Genomic DNA, 17694 nt, shown 5'->3' with positions numbered 1-17694 from the left:
CACTAGAGCCTCCAAAAGAAAGTCCCCTCCAAGCAACGCACCACACTGTCCCTGGACTAGCCAACCCGGAAGCCTGTGTGTGTGGTGTTAGAAATGACTGTGAAGTCAGGAAAACCACACCGATTACCTACAGGTAGAAGGTTCTAGATTCATGCCTTCCTCCTGCCACAAACTAGCGACCCACCATGGAGAGGGTGAAACGAGGGTTTCTAGAGGCTCCCTGCAGCCCTGTCTGTGATTTCAGTAACATGCACGAAGCAGTAAGTCTGTTGTAACAAACATACTAGCACTCACAGGAATGAATGAGAGTGGGGCTGTCCCTCAAGGAAGTGGCCCATGCCTTACCTGCCACTGCTGGTCTTCTGCCTCTGGGAAGGTTTTCACAGTCACGTGAGCACCCCCACCTGTATGCCAGGAAGCAGTTTACAGAACACTGGCACCCCAACGTCACAGTTCTATCTCCTAACAATCTCATGAGCATGTCGGGGGAGCTAGGCATTTCTGACCCAACCCGCTGTGTGCAGACTGAGCCTGCAACCCTGGACCCCAATAAATGCAAACAGCTGGTCACAGGGGTGATGGCTGACTCGGTTCCATCAACAGAATGTCTCAGAAGAGCACATGGCAGCAATCTCTTATTCCAGAGCTGCACCATCCACTAGGTAGTCACTGACCCCTTGTCACTACCGAGCCTATGACATGTGGCTTGTCTGGATCGAGATGGGCTGAAGGTATAAAAATACAGGATTCCAAAGATTTGGTACAAATAAAAGGGATATAAAATATCTCATTAATAGTTTTCTTAATATTGATTACCTGTTAACATGATAACCTTTTGGATATACTGGGCTAAATATATTATGAAAATTAATTCCACCTGTTTCTCATTGTTTAATGTGACTAACAGAAAATCTGAAATTACCTAGGTGGCTCACACTGTATTTCTACTGCATGGTCCTGTTTCAGAACATCTGCCTGGCTTTCAACTTCAGATTCAGGCAGGGTTCTAACTGTTCTCGGATATGACTGAGACAGACATCTCTTGTCTGTCTTGAATATCTCCCTAAAGCTACAATGTACTGGCTTCCAAGTGATACTTTTAATTGGGCTGAACAATCTTACTATCCAATAACCCACTGCCAAGCTCAAGTATAAACTAACAAAAAAGGCAAGGTCAGATATGCACCCAGAAGCTAGACCAGCTCAGTGGGGTGACAACCTCTTCCAAAATTTTCTCAATCACTTCTGAGACCCACAGCGTGCTTTTAAAAAACAGTAATAGGCCAGGCGCGGTGGTTCACACCTGTAATCCCAGCACTTTGGGAGGCCAAGGCGGGTGGATCACTGGAGCTCAGGAGTTACAGACCAGCCTGGCCAACATGGCAAAACCCCGTCTCTATCAAAAAAAAAAAAAAAAAAAAATTAGCCAGGCATGGTGGCCCACACGGGTAGTCCCAGCTACTCGGGAGGCTGAGGCAGAAGGATTGCTTGAACCCAGGAGAAGGAAGTTGCAGTGAGCCGAGATTGTGCCACTGGACTCCAGCCTGGGAGACAGAGCGAGATCCTGTCTCAAAAACAAAATAAAAATAAGTCATTTATTGTGGTTTAATACCAGGACTACCCATGAGGCTTGTCCAAAAGTAGGCTGTCTCCTACTGCAGCTTGATTTCTTACTATCAAGAGAAGACTTCTCCCTTTTAACTGCCCTTCTGTAAAATATGCCCAGCAGGAGCCTGGTGTCCACCTTCTCCCCCACCCCATACACACACACCACACAGCACATGCGTGTGAGCGCACAGGCTCGCTCTCTCTCTCTCTCTCTCTGCAAGTGGGGCGGGCTGGAGGAGGAAGGTGCATGCAGCACAGATGTGGCCCCTTTCCTATTAGAAAGTCCCTATTCTGCCACTAGGGATCACAAGGCCAGTCTCATTTCTCTATGTAAATGAACTTTTTAGCCACCTCCTCAAAGAAGAAAAGCGGCACAGATGCGGAAGGCCGGTCCAGAGGCACACAATTACAGCCATTTGCATTCCTCCAGCAGCCGGATTAGCACAGGAATGTGCTCTGCAGCTTGGTGGGGGGAAAAGGAGTTTAGGAAGAAAGGGATGGGTGGGGGGATGTATTTCTCCCCCGTCTGTCCATCCAAAGCGCTATGATACACTTCCACTTCTGTGAGAGTCAGAAAGTGGAAATAACTCCTGCTCAGCTTCTAAAGAGGGGGAGGGTGAAAAGGCCCAGGGATGGGGAGGGAGGTGGAGGTAGAGGGAAGAGGAAGAGGAGGGGGAGAGGGGCCGGGAGGAGGGGGACTGCGTGTATTAACGGAACTGCCCCTCCTGGTGCTTTGATCCCCTCGGTCGGTCGCTAGGAGAAACCAACTTCTCTCCTTGGGTTAATCAAAACCAAATTACTCAGGAATGTGGCAGGACAGGTCTGAACTTCCAGGTCCCTTTGTCTTTGCGGATTTAAAATGAAAAAAATAAAATTGTTGAAGCAGATGGCCGTGGCCTACTGAAGAGGTGAAGCGAAGAGTCTGAGGGAAGTTCGACCACATCTCTCACCCTCCAAAAAAACACACCCGCAAACTTCCTATGCCAGTTTATCATGTTATTTTTGTAGACTATGTCCAAAAATCAGAACTGTCCATTTCATCCTTACTGCTGCCCAAATAAAAAACCCTCAGTCCACCCTCCCATCAACTATACCTTATCAGAGTACAAATAGGAAAGAATGCCAGATTTAAGATACACCCGTATATCACCACCCAACTATTAAAAGCAGAGTCCACACTAGCTCAAGAACATACGTTTTCCAAACACAAAGTTTGGGAGTATTTTTCAGTGTAAATTTCTTCCTTAGGAATACTGGGGTAAGGAGGTATTCAGATATCCGGTTGCTATTCAAATGCATCCATGAAATGCCATGGTCACTGTAAAATTCTGCATCTCTCTAAGTTCTAAGAAAAGCGGTTTTTTGGGAATGACTCAGAGGAGAGATGAAAGATCCCACTGAGTAACATAAGATCCCACTGCTCATCTGTCGTCTAGAAAAAGCGAGAAGCCTGCCACCCAGGGCTGTTGTGTTTACTAGGAAAGTCTGCTGGGTGTGCTGGCCAGCCCGGCGACAGTTTCAATAAGTCAAGAGGCAACAGGAAAAAGCTGACCTCAGAGATGAAAGAAACCTGGGGCTTGGAGCTATATTAAGGCCTCCACACCTCCTCCCCGGCTCACAGCTCTGGCAGGCTTGTGGCACTGTACAAGATGTGGGCCTGCACTTCAGGCTCCTGGAAATTCTAGAATGCAACACCCCAGTATGTGCTATCATTAGGGACAGTAAAAAGTGACATAGCCCAAGGCACCCAGGAGCAGAAATATGAACAGCCCTTTGTGTATTATAAAATGCTGCTATGCTTCACTGTAAAACCTGGCCAAACCCCAGGTCCCCCACCCACCCAAAAAAGATAAAATAAACAAACAGAGCACCACCGGTTAAGCTATAGAGCCAGGATTCAAAAGATAAAGTGAGGCCAACTCACAGCCATGACTACCAGCTTGCCATAAATTGTACCTGGCCCCAGGCATACGGTTATCTGGGAAGCTGCACACTAACTTTTAAAATACTCTTCACCTTATCTTTAAGCCCAGTCAAACACACACATACATCACCCGTCTTAGATCTCAGCCATTAGTATTCCATTTAGACTTTCCAAAACAAGGTCATCCCAGAGGGTCCTTCCCCTCTTTCCAGTCACAGCTGTGGACTTTCATCCCCTTGTCCAACAAAAGGGAACTTGTACACAAAATTAACCTGAAGCATTAGTCTGTGTGGTGCGAGAGTCCACGGGGCCCTCGGAATATTGACCCCGCCCCCCCGTCCTCCCGCCACCATCCAGGCTCAGCCCAAGATCCTGTCTAGAGGGCCTCCCCCGTGGAGGCCGGGGCAGCTTCCCTAGAGATTACAGATCCTGCCCCTCCAGCCGCTGCTTCTCAGCTGCAGCTGTGCAGCCAAGGAAGGCCTTACCTTTCAGAGAATAAACACAGACAAGAAAAAAACTTCCTCCCTGACTCAGTAACAGTAGAAAATGACCTGACGTCATGGCTGCAAAGGACCAGAATCATCCCAGAAGTAAGCCATCCAATATAATGGCCACAACCCCACGCGGCTCCTGAGCACTGGACATGGGGCTGGTCCTGAGCTTTGAGACGAGAACATCGTGATGAAATCGTGGGTTGCTGAAAATATCTGTTTTAAACTTAATTCCACCTGTTTCTTTTTACTTTTTATGAATGACTAGTAGGAAATGTACAATTACATATGAGCTTGTACTCTCTTTCTATTGGACAGCACTAGAGAGGTGAAAATGTTACCACCTCAAGTACTAACATATTACCATGCTCTAAAAGGAAAGACTCTACCTTTTTATTACTATTACTATTATTATTGAGTCAGGATGTCATTCTGTTACCCAGGCTGGAGTGCAGTGGCGCAATCACGGCTCAATGCAGCCTCTACTTCCTGGGCTCAAGCAATCCACCCATCTCAACCTCCTGAGTAGCTAGGAGTACAGGCATGCACCACCACACCAGGCTAATTTTCATATTGTTTTTGTAGAGACAAGGTCTTGCCATGTTGCTAAGGCTGGCCTTGAACCTCTGGGATCAAACCTCTGGGCTCAAGAGATCCTCCTGCCTCAGCCTCTTGAGTAGCTGGGACTACAGGCACATGCCACCAAGCCCAGGTAATTAAAAAAAAAAAAAAGAAGAAGAAAGAAAGTAAGTTTGTAGAGACATGGTCTCCCTATGTTGCCCAGGCAGGTCTCAAGCCCCTAAACTCAAGCAATCCGCCCGCCTCTGCCTCCCAAAGTGCTGAGATTACAGGCTTGAGCTACCACGCCCAGCCCAGATTCTTCATTTTTAAATGCCAAAAAGTCCAGTGTAAAATAAAGCAAGTAGTATCATCTGATATCAGGTGGAATCACATAGGCAGAGGCTGCTCAACTCCTGGGCTGCAGTGAGGGTGTTGAAATGGGGGGAGGGGCCGGGAACCTGCCATTGTTTTAGACCAGGATAAGCAAATGTAACCTCTATTTCAGGGGTTCTCAACTGGAGGCGATTTTACCTCCCCAAGAGACAGTGGGCAATTCCTGCAGACATTTTTGATTGTCACATCAAGGGGAGAAGGTGTTACTGGCATCCAGCGGGGAGATGTCAGGGATACTAAATGTCCTACAATGCACAACGTGGCCCACTCCCCCCAAAAACAATTATCCCCAAACATCAACAGTGCTAACACACAACGAGGAACGGACCAGGCCTGAGGTCCACTCAAGTATATCTCTTTTTTTATTTTTTATTTTTGGTAGAGATGGAGTTTCACCACGTTGCCCAAGCTGATCTCGATCTCCTGAGGTCAGGCAATCCTGCCTCGGTCTCCCAAAGTGCTGGGATTACAGGCGTGAGCCACCGTGCACAACCCAAGCCCACTTTTAATACTCAGATGTCCGGGGGCAGGAGAGGACACCCTTCTGCAAAATGGCTTCTCTCCAGAGCTCAGAACTGGTCATAAGTGTGAGGGGTATAAACAATGTGAGGAAATGAAAATACGACTAATAATTTAAAAACTATAATCGCTTTGTCGCCAGACTGGGTTGAGTGTCAAGGGTTGATATGTCTGGGCAGCTCTATTTTTCAAGCTAGTAGGTTAAAATGGGGCTTAAAACTCAAAGCAACATAAGGCAGGCTCCCCCTCAAGCAACGGTATGCTTCTAACAGAGTCTGAACCCGGGGAGTCACCGGCATGCCCAGTTCACCATGCCTGACCACACAGGCTAGGCCTGGGTTCCTGTGACAGGCAACGGAGCAGCACAGGAGCTGTGATGGGGCCTGCAGGTACAGGAAGAGGCCAGGGCAACCGGCAGGCGAGGCCAAGACAGGAAGAGCGTGGTGCTGAATGAGAACAGCCCAGCCAGGCTGGGAGGCCGAGCAGGAGGGGGTAGAGGGGAGGCACATGATAATTAACTCTGCAAGTTGATAGTATTTGCATATAAATGCCTCCACAAATCACTACAAACAAGCCAGGACAAGTCAGGCCTATTAGCATATACAAGCCAGCCCGGGAAGGCCTCTCTAGGTGGGTCATTGAGTAGGCTGCTCACTTGGAGGGCCGCCTGCCAGCCTGGGGAGGGGGACCGATGGGGAGGGCTGGGGCAGATGGGGGACACTATCTATTTCCGACTCTTTCACTTCCGAATACGGTTGCAAAGATGTCAAAAGGAGTTGGCTCTATTTCCACCCCATGGGGAAGAACAGAAGAATTGCTGGACCTTTTAGTTTATTTCTTGCAAGGTGGTAAGAAACGAAAGGTAGCAGAGGCCATCAGTGGCAAAGAAAGAAATGAAAAGGGCGTGGAGATGGCAGCTAATATCTGGAGAGGCTTTTCAGTATGCGAAGTGCCGTGAAGCCCTGATTCCTATTTCATTTACTTCCCACTATGAATGTAAGGTATGCATTATGCCCATTTTACAGATGAAAGAAGTGAGGCCCAGAGAGGTTAAATTACTGGTCCAAAGTCACATAGCTCGAGTCTCCCACCAATGGCCTCAGCAGAGGGTGTAAGGCCCATAGCAGAGGAAAGAGCAGAGGCCACCTTTCCAAAGAGTGGGCTTTTTTGATTCACCTTTGCTTCTCCCATTCACTGTGAGTCCCCACTTGAAGGGGATTTACAAGCAGCACTCTGGTCCTCAGCCAGACCCTGCCCTGTTTTATTTTGTAATTATTTCCTACCTTCAACCAATGAGGAAGACCACACCTCCCTCCAGTTAGACATCTGGGAGTCTGCACCAGGGTTTCCTCTGTCACCCGATTTTTCCACTGTCTGGATAATTTTTATAGTTTCACCAGGAAGGGCAAAACACATTGACAGTCCCTTTTCAAAAGGTGTAAAAGTTCTCTGCTTTCCCCAAATATACTTCTGGATTTCCTATCTGTTGGAAAAACCAGCTTCGACTTCCTCCATTAAAAAAGGGTGTGCAGGGCTGAGGGGACCCTATTACTGTCATTTCTGCCATTCTTTACTTGAACAACATTTTTAAAGTGGGCAAAATACTATCTTATGAAAAACGAACCAACAGGGGTCCAGGTAACACGCATTCATGTAGCCAGGTACACAGATTGAAAGTCTTCATCAATGCCCATCTCAACACTATTCAAGATTCTGTTAGGACGGAGATGGCATTTAAAAGCAGTCGCTTGAGTAGTGACAACAACCTCCTGCCGCACACACTGAAATCCATGGGCTTCTTCCAAAGTGTCCAAAAGTGTCCTGACACTTCAACATTGATGCAGATACTCCACAGAAAAACAGCAGCGCTGTTAAAAGGGAAGCAGAAACCACTCCCCCAGTCAAGGCCAAATGTACATTAAGAACCAAGGCCTTGAGCCAAAGAGCATTTTAGGAAGCAGGGCCTGAAATGGTGGAAGAGGCTTGCATTGCTTCTTGAGTAGTTAAGAACAATTGTTTAAAAAAAGAAAACAGAAAAGTTGGGAGATGGAGAAGAAAGGCACCCGTGTGTTCCTCAGCAGCTTGCATGGGACAGATGTGTTGGGAAGAGAGAAGTCATCGGACATAGGCCACTCAGAGACTGGAAGCATGGGGAGCAGCTCAGTTCACGTCTACACATATGTGGTTTTTATAGACTTTCAGGGGTTTAAACGCTTCTGAAAAGCGCTGTTTGGATACTGAAGGGAGACAGATGTCGATATTTGAACAGGCACTTATATGACTTTTTTGGGGGATGCAGGGCTGAGGTCAACTATCAGATTAAGCCCCTTGGTCTTTCTGCACTCAACTAATCTGCCTCCTGCCTCTCCACTAAGGAGATTCAAATGAGAAGACAGAGAGCCACTGCCTCTGAAATGGAATTTTCCTACAGAAATGCAGAGCCTATGATAGAGATGGGCACCAGGAACCATTTATCCAAAACCCAGCCTAACCGATACACTCAGAAGACGTTTTCTCCAGTCACACTCCTGGATGGAGTCAGGAACAACCAACAAACAAGCAAAACTGTTCTTTTGCCTCCTCCTTCTTGAAAGAACCCCCATCAAGAAGCCTACACATGATCCCTCCAGTGTGTAAGCCCCAGTCACGCCTCACCACCCCAAATCGCCCCAAGTACTCAGTCCCACTCATTAATTAACACTCTCTCCCATATGCACAGAACAGGGGGTACAGGCAGTCATTGACTCCTGCCCTAGAAGCATGGGGCCAGGGGTCTCACTCCCAGATCAAAGGTTTGTGGCCAAGATAACTTTCGGGACAGTGGATGAAATCAGCAGCAGATGAAAACTCCACCGCCTTTTTCAGAGTCCAGTGGAGCCAGTTCTCCCACTTCCAATCCACGTCTCCCTGCAGATGACGGAAGGTGATCCATACATTCCTAACTGCGGTCCCAAAAGACCCACTTAACAATGAAACTCCAGGTCACCATTTAAGAAAGCCTTTAAGGCCCTTATATGATCAGCTTCCTCCCAGAAATCAAGCAGAATAGAAAGTGAGAGGCATCCCAGCACCAGCCCATCTTCTCAAGGGTTGGCCTTGCAAGGGAGTTTCAGTGGCTTCATCCCAAACCACCAGCAGCCAGGAGTAGGGGTGGGAGGGCAGCAGATGTTCTGCCCGCCTCACTGGAAGCTTCAGACCTGACTCCAGGGAGGGAAAAGGATGGACACATCTTAGAGGCCACACATATGTTAATACCAAAGCTCAAAGAATGCACAGTGGAACCACCTAAGACCTCCAGGACACAGCAAGCCAGCAAAGGCCCCTCTGGGAAGGTACACGTCAAACCCCCCATGCAGTAACACTCATGTTGATGAGACTGCTGTGGTGACCCTCTGGTGGACAGGCAGAGGGGGGTCACCCAAAAGGCAGATGCAGCCCAGGCATTTTGCTAAGAGGCCAGAAGTCTTGCTCCAAAATGAGGCTGAATTTGCCACCTCGCAAACTTTCTATGTCTCCCTCCCTGTTTGTATTTGAGCCGTTATTCTTGTAAAAGCAAGAAACTCCATGAATGAAGGGTGAAAGAAAGGCAGAAACATTAAAGAAAAAAAAATCGCCTTTAAATGTTAAAGGCCAAAGTACTTTCCTTGGGCAAATAACTCTCCAGAGACACCCCCGTCACTGCCGAGACCACGGCCTTGTCCTCACCCACCTGTCCCCTGGCCCAAAGAATGAAAACCAGAAACATTCCACTTGTTTCCCTACTTCTGAAGCTTCAGCTCAGTGCTGCTGTCAATCGGCAGTGAGCCTTGCTCTGCACCTCTGTCCTCAGTTTCTGTCCATATAAGAGTCATTTACCATATTAGCCCAAAGAAGCCCTCCAACATCTGATTGCCACTTTGCACATGTTCAAAGAGATCAGTCTGGCAGTCAACTTTAAATCATAGACAAAAGCCATCTGACAGTTGTTGATTTTGTAGTGCTTCTCTTTAATCTGGATTTTGAAAGTAGCTTGCCAATGAGCCAAGATTTCTGCCTGGGTCTCTCCCTCGGGGCGGTTTGACACAACTGTAGCTTCTGTGTGCTCCTTTCTCAATCTGAGTGGCCTAAGGACACAGGACACTGTGCTTTGGACAGAACAGGCACCCTTTATGATTTAAACTACCTCCTGCCAAGGAATTCCCTTGCCTGGATTCTATTAAAACTGGGTTCCCATTTCCCCTGACCACCGTTTTTTAACTCAGGCAGAGGACGGGGGTTCTGAGCTGTGCTGTGATTTCTAATAATAACCATTACCACCAAATTCTCGTACCAGCGCATTTGGATGCCCCTATGAAGTTAACTGTAATGGAATCTGCCTCCCTGTTGTGTTTTTACAGTAACGCCCCCATCCTGGTTAACTGCACCAGCCTTGGGAACCAGAGCAAGCCAACAGGCCCAAACATCACAGAAATAGGGCAGGCGAACACCAAGCAATCATTTCAATAACAAATGAAAGTATAAACCACAGCACATACTGTACTTCTTCAGGTTACTGACAGGCATCTTCAGTGTGCTATACAAGTGAGTGTGAGATGGAGTTTACATAAGTTTTTCAGGCCAGAATCATTGCTGCCTACTTGCAAGTCAAGGCTAAATCCATCGAGCTGAGAAACAAGTGAGTTACTCTTAAAAGGTGAGTGTTTGTTTGTTTGTTTTGAGACAGAGTTTCACTCTTGTTGCCCAGGCTAGAATGCAACTGTGCAATCTCGGCTCACTGCAACCTCCGCCTCCCAGGTTCAAGCGATTCTCCTGCCTCAGCCTCCTGAGTAGCTGGGGTTACAGGCATGCGCCACCACGCTCAGCTAAATTTTGTATTTTTAGTGGAGACAGGGTTTTTCCATGTTGGTCAGGTTGGTCTCCAGCTCCAAACCTCAAGTGATCTGCCAGCCTCGGCCTCCCAAAGTGCTGGGTTTACAAGGCATGAGCCACCATGCCCGGTCAAAAGGTAAGTTTTATAAAGACAGCTCACTTTCTTCCCCTTTAAATAATTCAAGCCAGTTCCGTACCCTTTTACAAAATGTTGCTTAGTCACTTAAATATTTACTTTTTCAGATGACACTGTTACAACTCTGCAATAAAAATAATTTCATAGGTAAGGGTCTGCTCTGAGCCCTCAAGTATTTCCATATTCTGATACTTTGTAGGCAGAAGAAAAAAAGCTGCTACCCCTGAAAGATACACCAAAAAGGAACAACTGCACACAGTGACAATAAGGACATGTTTCCTGGATGCCAGAACTAAGCCACATCACCGCTAGCCCCAGATAATACTTTTCCAGCAGTCTGTAATCACAGATTTATTCTAATGAACTAACCACTTTTGGGTCACCAAAGATGAGCCAGGCCGGTCCTGGGAGTGTCTAGCAAGCATCATTTAAAGTCATAATGATGAAAACTGAAATCTTGCTTATTTTAGCTCCTTGCCACTGGGCTGTCCAATTGGCACTGAGTTGACACAGCAGTTAAATTCAACCTCAAAGCAGCAAGAAAGCAGGCACTTCACTGTCCTGTTGGGCAGAGCCAGGCAGGGGCCTGTGGAGAGCACCGTTTTACTTGGGCCTTTCCAATCAGCCCTTAACATTCATTTGTGCTATCGAAAAAAGGAAGGAAAGGAACCAAAATTAAGTTTCAGGTGGTTGGGGAAGCAGCATGGATTTATATTATTAGTATTATTATTCTGGAATAGTTAGCAAGTGTTTCTCAATAGTTCCCTGTTCATCAATACTGTTTTCTGGAGAAAAGGAAAACAGTAGCTCTAGTTCATAGAAAGTATAGCCACTCAAAAAAAAAAAAAAAAAAAGTGAGAAGGGGGGTTGAGAAAGGGAAGTGACCCACGTCAAAAAGACAGAAGGTCTCCAAGTCACTTAATTCCTTGTGATTCTGAAAGGGCTGTTTTTAAAGTGTAAAAGTGCTCGCTTCTGCATCTGCTCCATGTTGTTAAATAACACTTGTGTAATTAAATAAAAGAGCCAAGTGTGACCCCAGCCCACTCTGAGAGGCACTTTACATGCTTTCTGAAAATTATGCTGGAAACGCCATGCGGACAACTCCTCAGTCCTGTAATTTAGGAAAGGGAGACAGAAAAAGTTTCTTTGGGCCATCATAGCTACACACTCTCTGAAAGGGTGCCTGCAATGAACGCAAATACAGGTGTGCAAACATCCAGGTATGTACCTCTCTCCAAAGACCCCATTCTTGAAACCCTTCAATTATTTGGAACCGTGGTCTCCTGACTTCCCTCACACCTCACTTTTGCCTTAATTGTTTTTAATGTTTGAGTAGCAAGAGGGATTCCAAATCTCAGGGTGCCAGTGGCTGTTCTGATAACAAGGAGCAGACTCACGTTCCTTGCTATGGCCTGTCTCGATCAGGTTACCTTGGAAGGTGTATGTTTTCCTACCCAAGGCAGTCCTCACCACAGCACTCACACGTTCTCCTCCAGCCCAGCCTCCTGGAACTCGTGATTTTCAGGGTTTCCCTTGAAACCTATCCAGAAACCACAGCCGTTAACTGAACATGAAGATTTGACACCTCCTGAATTTAGGAATGAGGGGACTCAAGGGGCCAACTCTGCAAACTCGCACCTGCTGCTTGATGGCAATGAAACAGAGTTTCCCCAGCTAGGGTGAGCTTTAAATTATACTCTATTTATTTAGTGACTTGTCTCCAAGGATCTCAAAGCATAGAGAGAAATAAGATGACGTGTAACTTTCTCACAATATACCTTCAAGGCTTTGCCCTGGTACATTCCGACAAGAAGGCCCCAGTCTGAAGGAGAGGCCTTCCCTTTGTGCTCAGGCAGGGCCATCTGTCCTCTCTGGGGTTATCTGTCAGTGGCTTTTTGGGAGTCTTCAAGGCCTGTTAAATGATACAAATAGAGGGCGGGGGGAGGGACGACCCTCCTGGATTCACCTGCTCACGGCTTTCACTTAAGCCAGTTGAACACATGAGGCGCCACTGTGGCACACAATTCCCTCTTAGCACACACCATGCATTGAGCTGCAGGCTTTGCCCTCCAGGCCTTTTCCTATCATAACACAGGTGTGTCCAAGGCAGAAAAGACTATTTTCCAGAAGGTTCATTTCCCTCCAAGCCTACAATGCTTCTTTTTGTTGATACTGTTTTTCTGCTACTGACCTAAACATAGGCATTCCTCCTCCTTTAACAGGATAAAAATCTTGACTCTCTCCTTTGCATCAGCTCCCCATCCCGCCCTGGCCCAAGGAAATAAATGCTCTGACTTTTCCAAGAGTGCAAAAAAACTAAAATTAGAGGGTGGACAAGATGCTCTCCAAAGGTGCCCTCCAGCTCCAAAACTCTGATTCTCCCTTTAATTACTCCACAAGTGCATTCTTCACATTGTTTCGAACTGACCAGTGACTTCTCCAGGGCTGAAAAGGGTGCATTTTTAGGCGGAGGCACCCAAACTTCTAAATGACACCAGTACCACAAGCATTCAGAAGGCAGGAACTAATCCAAAAGCAGACTCAGGAAAGGAGAAGGGAGGGGAGGACAGAGGGAAGGGAAGGAAGGAGTAAGAGCTTTACTGTGTGCCCAGTGGAATTTAGGCGCTCTCACCCTAGGTAGGTGGCAACTGGAGTCTGGGAGTTCAAGTGCATCCAGCCTTCCCTTCCCCCACACGCCCCAAGAGAATGGGAAGTTCAGCCAAGACTCGCAGCACCTGCCCGCGGCTCCAGGCCGGCTGCGCGGACCCGGAGGGAGGCTGCACTCACCTGGCACACCAAGCCTCCACGCACCTCCGGAGGGAGGCGGCACTTGCAGGTCCGGGGGCCGCGCCGCCATGCGCAACAACGGGAAATTCCAGTGGCACCCGAGCCCCGAGCTCACCCACCCCAGGAGGCATGCTCCCCACCTCCCGCTGGCCCCGGGACTCGGAGGTGGCTCTGGTTAGGAGCAGGGGGCCCGGAGACAGGGGAGGGGAGCTCATGTTGGCGGTGGGGCTGGCGGTCGGCCCGTCCCCGGAGGGAGGTCCCCGGGGCGCGGCGGGGATTCACCCACGGGGCGCGGCGCTCGCGTCCCGGTCCCCGGCCTGCCCGCCGCCGCTGCCGCCTCCTCTGCCGCCGCCCGCCCGGAATCGCTTTATGTAAATGAAGCCCAACTCGCAGTTTGCAGCACGCACCGCCCGGGGAAGGGGGGCGGGCTGGGCGGGGGGCCTTCGGGGATCCACATTACACAGCAACAAAGCGGAAGGTTAATTTGAAACTCACAGCCCCGCTGCCGCTCGGCTCCCCGGGCAAAGCCTGACATCTACAGTCGTGCCGGGCGCAGGCCGGGTTGCTCGGCGGCGACCGCGCCCGCCCGCCCGCAGGGACCTGGGGACGCACAGGGACGCGCGGGGCCCGGGCGCTCGGCTGCGCTCGCTCCGCTCCGGGCGCGGGCCTTGGGGCAGGCCGGGGGACCCGCGCACCCGCCTGGGGCCAGGAACCCTCGCTGCTCGGCCTGCGCCGCCCGGGGAACCGGCCCCGGCGGGAACAAAGCCCGGGCCCTCCCGGAGGCGCTGACCCCTCGCTCATCAAAGGTCAGGGGCCGGCCTAGAATCGGGCAAGAAGAAAGGGTCGCGCCCTCGGCCACTAAAAGGAGCCTGGGGCCTCCGAACCGGAGCCATCGCTCCCTGGGCCCCGTCCACGTCACGGCCAGGCCACTCTAGTATGGGGACAGGAGCCAATGTGGACAGGAATTTATTGGAAACACACACCCATCCTATTAACTGCTTTACAGAGCACTTCTGTTTTTCAGTTGCAGAAACTTATAAAAACATCCCCCTGTTCTCCGTTGAGAGTTAAGGATAGTTTTTGAGGCCAGAGAAAGAGAAAAGAAGGAGAGATCACCAGAAAGAGAGGAAGAGAAGAAGTGGGAAGAAAAGGAGCTGCAGTCTACAATGGAAGCCTCCAGGCTCCTTAGCCTCACCTTATAAAGCCACATCACCGCAGACATAGGAAAGATCGTGCCCTTTCCCGGGGAGTTTCTACCGCCAGGGTAAGATTTAAACCGGCCACCCCAGTTGGTCAAAGCGATTGCTGGGCGCCTTTCTATCTCCCTAAGTTCACCTTTTCCAGTTGGTCAAAGGGATTGCTGGGTACTTTTCTATCTCCCCAAGTTCACCTTTTTCCATTCTGATCTGCAAGCTAGCCCCAAAGAAATCTCACCGGAAGTTCTCTGTCCTCCCTGTCACAATCCCACCCTCAGTCTGAATTTACTCCCGATTCTCACAGCACAGAAAGGCACCTGCTTTTACCCTTTCTGAAAACCACCCACCCAGGCTGGCCTTACAGCCTGGAGAGTCTTTTCCTCGGGCACAATAATGAACCATGCAAGTGTCAGAAATATAATCAGCTCAAGAGGAGAAGAGCAGTATGTATGGAATTGTATTAGCAGGAGGCACACACTGACTCGGGAGAACGAGGGATGCTTAGCTGCTGAAAACCATCCATCCCCGTATAGAAGGCTTTCTGCACAATGTAATTTGGGTTCCGATTAATGTAAGTATCTAACCTGTTGGGTACAGAGAGCCCTTCTCTACATTTTAGTCCAGAATAGATTCCGGGAAAATTTCCTTTTTTCTTTTTTTCAGCTAAGACCCTGGGAGAACAGACTGCCTCCAGGGAATCATGTCCGATTAGGGACAAAGGAGGGCACAAGCCCAATTCAGTCACACGTGAGAGCGCGGGGCAGGGGTTGGGGGGTGGTGGGGTGGTGGTGAAGAGCCAGCAGGGAAGGTGGAGGATGAGTCTGCATACCAGACTATGGTCACTGCAGAGCTGCTTCCAGACCACCTGACTTCAGGCCCAAGAACAGGTGGTGGTTTTAAAACACACTGTTATTTATTTTGGCCGTATAAGTTGAGAACACCTTAAAGAAAACAATTAATAATTTAATTGAAAAAGTGACTATGAATAAGACGTGAAGATGATGTATGCTAGCAGGACCGCAAGCAACGTGGCCCACAACGCACAGATGCCTCTGGCAATCTCTTCAGGAAAACGAAGATTCCTTACCTAGGATAGGTAAGGCCCTGCTGGATAAATTAAAGACAACAAGAAAATGTTGATACTCTCAGAAAATCTAATTTTGCTGCTTTGTCTTCACTTTTATTAACAGGGGACAACCTCGTAATCTGATGACATCATGATCCTGGGTAGGCCCACAGACAAATACCTCCAATAAAATAAAAGCGAGAAAGCCCAAAGAACAAGCTATAAAAGTAACCTGGGAGGATGCAACAGTGCCTGGGCAGAAGGCCCGGAGGGGATTTGCCCTAATACTGCCACTGTCCCAAGAAGCAGACCCTGCGACCTGCCTCCTGCACTTCAAAGGCCTGACAAGTAGAACTGAGAGTGACCCTGAGTTCCTTTTCTTTATCTGGCACCGGCTACACACAAGATGAGGCCTAGTCAAGCCTGCCTTTGTTCTAGGCAAAAATTTAACAGGTAATCCACAGGCCAGTGATCTACGGCCTCTGTACATTATGGAAATGAGGGACTACACACAAGCTGGATGTCACCTCTACTAAAACTCATTTTCCTTATTCATAAAAACAATACCTCTTCAGAGGGAACTGGCAACTTCTGCACTTACATACGAAATCGGGAGTTTCTCTGAAATACTCCTTGCAAATTCTATCCTCCAGCTCTGGAAGCCCCGGCTCTTCGAAGGGCAGCTGCCTGATGTTAAACCCACGGCCTACCCAGCAGTGACAGCCTGACATTCTCATCGCTCCATCCTGAACACTGCTGACAAATAAACCCACTCTCAGAAAAGGCAATTCTTCCCTCGCAGTTCTCCATACCCAGTCTCGTCTCATCTGGAAAGCGTAATTGGCAACAGCCGAAAGGATAAATATTTAAAAATAAATCAGGGAGCGCTAACCCCTTCCCTACTCCTCCCCTTACTCACTCTCCAAGCCAGAGGCCTGCCCCCTAACACTGAGCTGGCTGATAAATTACAATGATTCTACCGAGCCAAACCTGCTTGTCTCTCTCTCTCTCTCTACACATACACACTTACTAATGCTGTATCCTTCCACTTTTGCAAAGGTAAATATGATCTCTAAGATACAGTGGATGTCAGCATTCTGACTTCCAGCTTAACCTGGGCTCTCTTTTCACAGTACAGCTGGGTTTAAACAGATTTGTGCACCCTTCCGGGTTCTTCTATTTTTATTAAATTATATGTAGACATTGATTTTTAAAACAAGTGCTTAAATAACCTGGAGGCTTTAACAAAGAAAAATCCAGAAGAGGGCAAGAAACAAAAACAAACGTTCCTGAAATAAACAAGGAACCATTTGGAGCTGAATTTCACTCCATGGCCTGAGTTCACCCCATGATTTTGAGGCAGTTATATTTAGGGGCCTGGTACCCGCTGGGTGGCCGGGCCTTCCTGGGTATGGAACAGAATGCAGACCTTCCTCAGAACAGCTCACATTTGCCTTCATAACCATTGGAAGCTGGTGTGCCAAGGCCTGCACACAGATGTTTTGATTCACATTTTTCTGCTGAAGCCTCAAGGCCTCCATCCATCCCTACAGTGCTAATTCCATAGATTAATTTTTACCCCCAAATCATAGGTGGAACATTATCTAATTTCCTTACCCACCCTCCCCAGCTCAGGTGCTAAATCTGTCAATGATATCCCACAAGAAAGACACAAATGAGTAACTATTTTTTAAAAGCTGTGATTCGGGAGAGTTTTTATAAATTAATTTTAAGTTACAAAGCCCCAAGTTTTAGGGAAGCCAAAATAAAGAAGTTGCCTTAAAACAGCTTTACGTGTTGCGTAAAGCGCTCTCTCTTTCTCGCTCCTTCTTTTTTAAACAAAAATATTATTTCTGAAAGGGCAAAGGGAATGTGCCATGCAAGACTTTTATACCCAGGGGGATTCTTACATTTGTGTTTCTAAACCTTGAAATTGAGAATTTTAATGAAAAGGCGGACAGATGCTTAAGGACAGCATCGCAATCTGGGTCCATACATTACAAGAGAGAGAGGCGCTTTGTTTGGGGCCAAGGAAAAAGAGGTGGGACTCCTATTTTGTTCATAGGCCATCCCCACCGTCTGACACATCCCTTTACAGTCAGTCTGATGCTAACCACTGAATTCCTGGAGGGGAAGCAGGTTGGAAGGAGAAGAAAGGAAAAGGG

General features: G+C 48.2%; 1 protein-coding gene and 1 long non-coding RNA gene across 10 annotated transcripts in view; one reads left to right on the top strand and one right to left on the bottom strand.

The window, feature by feature from the left end:
• The window catches only part of ZFHX3 (zinc finger homeobox 3), a 1113461-nt gene that overhangs the window by 251907 nt on the left and 843860 nt on the right, over positions 1-17694 (bottom strand). Inside the window, exons 1-2 of one of the 4 annotated variants that reach the window (XM_077984468.1) lie at positions 13839-14129; positions 13268-13584 (exon numbers count right to left, since the gene is read on the bottom strand). The exons of 1 other annotated variant lie outside the window; for it this stretch is intronic. The gene's annotated coding sequence lies outside the window, so the exon portion shown is untranslated. Of the gene's footprint in view, positions 1-13267; positions 14130-17694 lie in introns of those variants that run through there. 2 more of the 4 variants (XM_028841442.2, XM_077984469.1) reach the window with 2 other exon arrangements.
• Positions 12999-17318, top strand: LOC106995078 (uncharacterized). 6 transcript variants are annotated; one of them, XR_003725609.2, is made up of 7 exons: positions 12999-13117; positions 14292-14531; positions 14931-15034; positions 15127-15210; positions 15440-15559; positions 15654-15982; positions 16183-17318. It is a non-coding gene; the product is annotated as an uncharacterized LOC106995078 (long non-coding RNA). The 6 variants fall into 6 exon arrangements; XR_013411112.1 differs by having other exon boundaries at positions 13073-13316; XR_013411111.1 differs by lacking the exon at positions 12999-13117 and adding an exon at positions 13303-13441.

This window comes from Macaca mulatta, chromosome 20, assembly GCF_049350105.2.
Source record: "Macaca mulatta isolate MMU2019108-1 chromosome 20, T2T-MMU8v2.0, whole genome shotgun sequence".
In the NCBI taxonomy this organism is placed as follows: domain Eukaryota; kingdom Metazoa; phylum Chordata; class Mammalia; order Primates; family Cercopithecidae; genus Macaca; species Macaca mulatta.
The sequence above is the reverse complement of the archived record's forward strand: the minus strand, read 5'-3'. Positions and strand labels throughout refer to the sequence as shown.